The sequence below is a fragment of the Benincasa hispida genome, chromosome 12, assembly GCF_009727055.1.
Source record: "Benincasa hispida cultivar B227 chromosome 12, ASM972705v1, whole genome shotgun sequence".
In the NCBI taxonomy this organism is placed as follows: Eukaryota; Viridiplantae; Streptophyta; class Magnoliopsida; order Cucurbitales; family Cucurbitaceae; genus Benincasa; species Benincasa hispida.
Genome location: NC_052360.1, coordinates 21,567,224 through 21,576,348, shown reverse-complemented (window position 1 = coordinate 21,576,348; position 9,125 = coordinate 21,567,224).

The following is a 9,125-nucleotide window of genomic DNA, read 5'->3' as shown; positions in this document are numbered from 1 at the left end:
GTGCAAAAAACAGTATCAAAATTGGATTGTCTCTGCTCCCCATTTGTTACATAATCAATATGCATATTTGTATATTTCCTTTAGGGCAGACCCCACCCAGCATTTGATGAGAAAGGAAAGCATAAGAAGTTAAAGAGCAATCTTGTAGTGGATAATAAAAGGAATTCAACTGTTTTTGTCCTAATTTGTCACTAATTTGAAAAGCTAAGCTAACATCCAACTTTGTTGGGTCAATCAGTTTCATGGGATTTTTTTCTCTTTAGAGGGGAGCTCATTTGTACTGATTTTGATCTGCATGACATTGTGTTTGACAACTCCTCCATCATGTTAGTTGCCTTCACAGATGGACCTTGATGTGTCTTCCATCTCTTACTTTTCCACCTAATGTTCCCTGTCTTCTAGTGACCAAGAATTTCTGATTAGAAGTTTGCAACCTTTTTCTTTTTGGGATAAATTGCAACTATCAACATATTTTAGGGGTAAAAACCACTCCTAAAGTGTGGTCGCAGTATCAATAACACCCACAAACTTTTAATTATAAAAGTTCGGCCCTCAAACTTCTACAAGTGTTAAAATTGAATTCTTAAACTTAGAATAGTTATAGAAAACCCTGAAACTTATGCAATTATTACAATTTCAATTTCTACTATGATGTAAATTTGAGGGTCTAATTTTAACACTTGTGTAAGTTTGAGGGATTCAAATACAATAGAAAGTTTGAGGATATAATTGCAACTAACCGCCGTACTTTGGGAGTGGTTTTTGCAATTTGCCCCTTGTTTTTGTTTTTTCCTTTCTTTTTGAAGACAGGTGTTGGATGGATATATTTTGTCTGCAAAAGTATGTACGATATATCATTTTGAATATCTTTTCAACTTCAAGACTTACCCTGAAATTTTTTTGTTGCCTTTCTTTGAGAATTATTCTACATTGTTGGGGTACATGTTATTCCACTATTTTCTGCCTAACCTGTTATGAAATGATATAATCTATGAAGGATATGATTTATGGGTGCTTTTGGCATGGCCCAATGCATTCTTGCATGGTCTACAGTGTATTTTGTACTTGAAATCTTCTACTTAATTTACAAGTGCTTTTTGGGAATAATCAAAATTACTTTGCGACAAAGCACTTATGTTAAATTTATCTTTATTCATGAACTTAAGCTTTCGAGTCAATTAGTGATTTAAGATGGTATTAAGATAGGTTGACTCAGGATGTCTTGTGTTCAAGTCCCTGCCATATTATTTCCTCCCCATTTAATATCGATCACCACTTTGATATTTCTTCATATTTCAAACCCATAAGTGAGATGGAGTGTTAGATGATATATAATTAAATCTACTTCGCTTATCAGCTTAAGGTTTTAGGTCAATTGGTGATTTAAGATAATATCAGAGCATATGGTTTAGGGAGGTCCTATATTCAAGCCCCTTCAATGCTATTCTCCTCTAATTAATATTCATCCACTTGTTAGGCCTTTCACATATTCATGCCCACAAATGAAGGGGAGTGTTAGTATACTATTAAATCTACCTTCATTCATCAACTTAAGCTTTTAGGTCAATTGGTGATTTAAGATGGTGTAGGAGCAGGTTGCTTCAGGATGTCTTGGTTTCAAGCCTTTGCTTTGTTATTTTCCCCCCAATTAATATTAATTTTCACTTGTTGGGCATTCTTGCCCATAAGTGAGGAGGAATGTTAGATATTATATTAAATTTGCCTTCACCTATGAACTTAAGTTTTTGGGTCAATTGGTGATTTAAGATACTTGTGAAGTACCTTTGAACTAAGTGCTTGTTAAGTAAGATACTCCTAAGTTTTGGGAGTTGTATCAATTAAAACTCAAAACTGATAGTTGTGTTAATCTAAATCCTAAACTTTTGTAAGTGTATTAGTTTAACGTTACACCCTCCAGATTTTGTTTGACCAAAATCATATGAAACTTATGATTTTTCATATGATTTGAGTCAATTGAACTCCCAAATTTTCATAAGCTAATCAATTTAGCCTTTCATTGCGATTATCTTTTAAAATCATCAATGCTTTAATTCTTCAATGTGTCTAAACTTTTCAAATGTCGGTTTGCAAAATGAATTTTAGAGTAAATGCATGGTTGACTTTCTATGTTTACGAATTTAAATTGATTCTTAATAAAATTTAGGGTTTTAATTGTTACGATTACTAGTTTCACACGAACTTTTTCCAAACGGAATGTAGTGAGGGTGGAAATTGATTTACTTAAAAAAAATTTAGGTTTAGTTGATATAATTCTGAAAGTTTAGGGATATAAATTGATATTCCCTCTTTATTTTTATTTTCTATATTATGCAGACTTTGTGCATATAAAATCAATTATAAGTAACGACTATAGATCTTTTTTTACTTAGGCCATGTTTACTGATATGTAATGAAAATTGATGTAATAAAAGGGATGATTGGACAAATGTCTAATTTTTAAAATGTATTTTTTAAAAATATCTAAATTCAATTTATATCCTAGAAATGTCTAAATGTAAAATATTTGCTAAAAGACGTGGGCAAATATGCCACAATATTTAAATACATAAATACAAAATCTTTAAAATAAATTATAGATTCAATTAAAAAAATCCAAACTACTAATTCTCCTCCTATATTTATGGTAAATGTAACAAATCAAAAAACACAAAATGTAAATAACTAAATCTAAAAAAAATCATACCGAATTTAGAATACCTTAGGGAATCTACTAAATCATGCCAAGAATGTTTATATTTTCAAAATAGAAAATGCAAAATAGACAATAACTTAATTATTGAAACTAAAAAAATATCTGGAGTCTTGAGCAAATACCTTATTAGTATTTAAAAATTTCTTAAAAGATATTGCCCCTTTATCTCCTTTCCCTTTCTCCTATGGCTTCTTAATATTATAACTCGAATATTGGGAGATACCCACTATCTCAGACACACTATTCTTAGAATGAGAGCTCATTTTACTTGTATTAAAAAGTAACTTAAAATCTTCGTAAGATTTTACTCGCACAAATACCGTCACGCTTAATTATCCTTGATGCAATGCAAATACGGTACTTAATAACTAAAATTTTTGTTAGATTAAGTCATTCTACTACCTTATATTAAAAAAAATACCTTGTACTAAAAAATATTAATACTAGTCCAGTATACCAAAAGTTGAGTCACCACCATAAAAATATTATATACCTTCAATTAAGACCCAAAACCAATTTCTGCGGTCTTCATGATATTAATCATTATAGCTTCCTTCTCGATCTTCAAAATTCACCGAATGCGGTTATAAAGACAATGATGACAAAGTGATCTCATTTAGAATGTTCCAAAAATCTTCCTCCATCAGAAACAAAACCCATTTTCCATGGTTGTCCCAGCATTCGACGATCCCAATTTCACTATCCCATCATCAATCTACAATGGAAGACTTAAAACCCTAAATCACATTCAATCATAATCGACCAAATCCTGCTTGACCAATGTTGCAACACTAATTCTACAAAATCCATGGAATTTCCAAAATGCAGAGATTAAATGATTCGAGAGCATGAAAAATTCAACCATGGCACCCAATAAGAAACAAAAATTCTAAACCTACCAAATCTAAAAAAAAGCATAAATAAAATAATTTTTTTTAATTAATTACAAATATATTATTTTTGGTTTTCAAAAAAAGGTAAAATGCTCATCCCAAAAAACTAGAGACGCCCAAGGGGCGGGCGGAGACGGGGAAGCCCTCCTCATCCCCATCCCGCTCTCCTATTTCATTCACTGTCCAACGAATTTCCCTACGAGGAATGGGACGGGGATTCCTACGGTGAAAATTTTCTCGCCATCATTTTCTTGAACAATTTTTTAATTAATCTATATATTTTAAAATTTCCTTAAACATATTCAATACAACTTTCATTTAAATATATTATCAATTTTGGTAATAAAATAGTAATACACATTCAATTTAAAAAAATATAATAAAATGCTAAATTCTCATCATTTTTATAAATTAAAATTCAACAATCAAAAACATCCTATCTTCAATATTACATCTAAGGAATTAAAATAATAAAGTCTTAAACTTAAAATAATTAAAACCTTCATTATTATCCTAACAAAGTCTACAATATATATATATACACGTACAAAAGTCGAGGTAAGGTGGGGACAAGGGGCGGGGTCGGGGTTGGGGAATATTCCCCATCCCCGAATATCAGAGAAAAAAATCCCCACTTCCTACTCCATTTCCGCCCTAGTCGGGGCGGGTCTCCACGGGTCTTGATCCATGAGTTTTTTGAATATCTCCACGAAAAGAACTCAAAAGATATCTTAAAATTTTTTTAAAAAAAAAACTCCCAACAAAATCGGAGTAATTAGAGGGAAAAATCGAAATAAATTAAAATGACTACACTCATATTTAAACATTTAGACATTTTAAAAAAAAAATTAGAATTAGATATTTTTCAAGACCACATCCTAATTTAGACATATCCTACAATTTCCAATTGTAAAAAGCCATAATTGCAAAGATTACTTCCGATCACGTATACTTAGAATTATGAATTTGTCACATTTATTGTACTGTTACATTTAAGGTCAAGCAGTAAATGTAACAATAACAATAACGGTAATAGAAAATGTAACAGTAAGTGTAACAGTAAATGTAACAAAATCATATCTTTCATATTGTAACAGTAACAATAATAACAAGCGTAACGATAACGATATCAGTGTAATTTTCAAATGCAATTAGATCGAGTAATCTCCTCTTGTCAATTAGTTTATATGTTTTGATTATAGATTTAGAAGTGGATCTCAGATGTTAGTACGAGTATAAAACACAAGTAAACAACGGCAAACATAATCAAACGAGGTCTACTTTTTCAAATTATCAATGACTAATTATGTTTACCTAGGATAAACTAATCTTTTTTATTTTTAGTAGAAATCCAACCAATCAAGTAATATACAGATTTCGTTTTTTTTTTTGTTTGACTTTACTAATGGGTGAAATTTCTTTAGCTCACAATAATGTTGATATGTTTAATTCCACCACAATAAACAGGATTCAACTCAGTGTCTTCTGATCGACACCAATATTTGTTTGTATTCAACAAAATCCTATTACCAATAGAAGTATACACTGCTAAAATATTTCCCCAACAAAAAGTGCATTCTTGCTGATGAAAACACGTAAGAAAATCGTCATGGAAAACATATAATATATCAAAGATTACAACTTCTGATGTGATGTGAATGGTAAATGTAGTGTGCCCACCGAGCAGTAAGTGCGCCATTAAACATTTTCATTGACATTTGAAAGGACATTTAACTGTTGGAACAAAATACAAACTCTTTCTTTTACTTTTCATAATCTTCTCTAAGTGCTTCAACACACATTTTCCCATTCTCTCTCTCTCTACAAAAGATTATGATGTCACTGTGTGTATATGTATATATTTTTTTAAAAAAATTAAAAGTGGCTCTATTTGCTTCAAAACTACATCTTGAAAAAGGTTTTATCATGACAAATTTTCTTAATTTTTTTTAAGATGTTTTTTTTTTTGGCTAATATAGTCGGGTTTTGACGAAATGTTAGAAGGGTAGTTTGTCTCATATCGATTAAATTGAAGAATGAGGATGAACTTCAAGCCTATAAAAAGAGTCTATGCTTCTAATTTCAAATTGTCCCAGTTAGAAACACTTTAAACTTAGTGTGCTAACTCTAATTAAATTTCTTTTGTATTCTCTAGTTGGAGGGTGGAAAAAAGGTGTGAGTAGTTGAAAGTTTTGAGAGAATACTCTTGTAATTAGAATCATGGATAGAATTGTTCTGTATGATTACAATAATTTTTCATATAGTGTATTACTTTTTGGTGGGTTGTGGTTTTTCTCCAAGTTAAGAGTTTTCCACGTAAATTCTTGTACTTCAAGTTTTATTGTTTTATTTTAGTTTCTCTGTTATTTTTCTATTTATTTTTACGATAGAAGTGGGAGATTTTTCTTAATAAATATTACTGATGTTCTACGATCTTCCCAGAAAAAAAGAGAGGCAAATTTGGTTAAAATCAAACTAAATGTCATTTAAGTTATTGCTTTCGTTATTATATTAACGTTGAAATTATAAGTTTAATCCTTGAACTTTCAATTTTGTGTTTGTTTGGTTATTGAATTTTCAATTTTGTGTTTGTTTGGTTATTGAATTTTCAATTTTGTATCTAATAGGTTAATATTATGCGTCTATTCAACGAGGCGTCAACCAATCTTTTGAAAACTAAGAATGTGGTTGATGCTATGGTGAAACTTCTTCGTTGTGTAGATGTCATTTCTATTGTTAAGCATAATCACTTGTATAATTTTGTTGCTCACCATTTTGTTCGAGTTGTGGAGGATTGTTATGATGTCCAATCTTCTTCTCCTATTCAAGAAGCTCATTGGAACTCTTGTTTTTTTGATTGGATGTCCTCTACTCTTTCCGAAGACTTTGCTTGTTGGTTTTATGAAATTCTTTAACAAAACCTCTATACTGAATTGGAAAATTGTTGCATAATGAAATTCATCTAAGTCAGTAAACAACACTCATAGAATGATTTGAAAAATAGATATTTAAGTGAATCTTCTATATCATTTGACTCTTCAAATCATGTTATTACTAGACAAATCACTAAACAAATGGGTGCCCATTTAGGCTGCTGAAGATTAAAAAATAATAATAATAAAAATAAATAAATTAAATTGTAATAGGAAAAAGAGAAAAAATATATGTGGAAATTTTACATAGTGATCCATGGGGGGACAAAATATGAGAAGAGGGAGAATTTGTAATAAGGATTATTACTTTTTGTGGAATTAAATAATTGAATTAAAGTATACATTTCAAATGAAATGAGGGGGTTTGGTGGATAAAGTGGTGGTCAGTCAGTTTGCCCATTTCTTTACAAAATCTTTCATATCAAAGAAAAGGACCCCTCTAAGAAAATGATGGTGGTATGTATATATATATATATATATATGGAGCAATAAAAAAGGTACTTATCTTTTATTGGATAACGATAGATAATTCAACCGTTATCTATTTTCAATAGAGAAAAATTTGGATGCTTCTTTAGATATATCTATCTTGGTGTATCCTAATAAAATGCTTCTACGTAGTATTTTTATTTTTTTAAAAATATTTTTTTTTATAATTTCTTTTTTTGTATGATAAAAAGTTAGAGTTGTACCTAATCAATGCTCTTTTTGATATTATTATGTCACTTTTCTCTTCCTTTACAAGTACTTGTCAATTTAGTTTACTTGTAAAAGAATGTCCATTTGTGTAGACCAAGGCTGTAATTTGAGACATCTTTTGATAGTGTAACTTTGGAGTGAAGCAATTTTTTTTTGTTTTTAATATATATATATTTTTTCTCTTTATGGATATAAAATCTAGTAAAAATAATACAAATTAAGAGTGGTACTTTTATAAAAAATCACTACTACTGTTATCGTAAGTTTGACGTGACTTTTTGAGACTTTTAAGATAATGAAAAATACTATAATTGAAGTGAGATTTTTAAAATTAGAAAATTGTTGAAAAATATTTATACAAATAGCGAAATTTAATTATTTTCTTCTTTTCCATCTTCTCCTTCTCTTTCTTGTCTTTTTTCAACAAATTTTTTTCTTCCTTTTTTCTATTTATAGTTTTGTTGCTAGTTTAAAAATGTTAATTAGAATGATAACGATAAACAATGGAAGACCAAATATAAACAAGTGACAATAGATTTTGATAGTTTTATTGCTAGTTCCAAAATAATAATTAGAATGATAATCATAGATAGTGGAAGACTAAGTGATAGACCAAGTGATAGAACACTATCATTATCTATCATGGATAAACATTGATAGTTGTCTATTTCTGTCTATCTGTGATAGACAATGATATTTTTTATCACTGTTTATCAACAATAAATTACTATCAATTGCCTATCAATAGATAATCATTTTGTTGTTGTTAGTTGTTGGTATTTTTTGTTTTGTTTTTGGATAGTTTATGATACATATACTAGACATTGTTATTGAAAATTTTGTTGCTTATAGATAGTTGTGATAAACATTGTTATCAATGTCTATCATAGATAAACGCTGATAGAAGTTTATTAGTGATATAAATTGATACAAGTTTATCATTGATAGACAGTGATAGAAGTCTATCAATGTCTATCAGTGATAGAAACTGATAGAAGTCTATCATTGATACTATCAGTGATAGAAATTGATACAATCATTGATAGAGGTTGATAAAAGTCTATTAATGTTTATCAGTGCTTTTTTTTACTATTTCTATAAATAGTTTGATATTTTTTCTATTTGTGAAAATTTCTCTTAATTGAAAGTAATATTCTATTTTATATATATATATTTTTTAAGAAATATCAATTTACAGTAATTTTAGAAGTTGTATCAATTTAAAGAAAATTATAAACTAATAATTTTATGAATTTTAATTTTGAACTTTCGCAAGTGTATCAAATCCTAAAGTGTCAACCACGAGCATTAAAGTAAGTGAAAAAAACAAACACGAGATAGTGTAACTTTCATTATAATTAATTTTTTTTTGCTGTATTTTCATCATTACCAAATTCATGAAACAGGAAGTGAACAAAAACAAACACATTTATAATACAAAACTAATTAATTATTGGGAGCTTTCTGGAGATCAATTGGTTCATTTTTATCATATGGGTCTATGAAGTACTAAAAGTTAGCCTCCTCAAAGTCATCCTTCTGAATTTCCTCTTCGCCTTCTTCACCAATTCCAATCTCAATTGGTTCAAGTTTATCATTCAATCTTTGTGTGATCTTGGGACATTAGCAGAGATGAAGTTTAAATAGACTTGTTGATCTTTTGATTTTGGGTATTTAGACGTTGTTTACATATATTGCTTCTTATGTATTGATTCGGGATATTCGTGGGTTGAATTGGGTTGAAACACTTTTTATACCTAACCCAATTATTCGGATGGTAGATTTCTTCAACCTAGATAACCCTTATTAAACAATGAACACATTGAGTTGGATTGGTTCGAATTAATCGGGTTGCTTATTTAAATTTTTATTCTAATAATAAGTAAT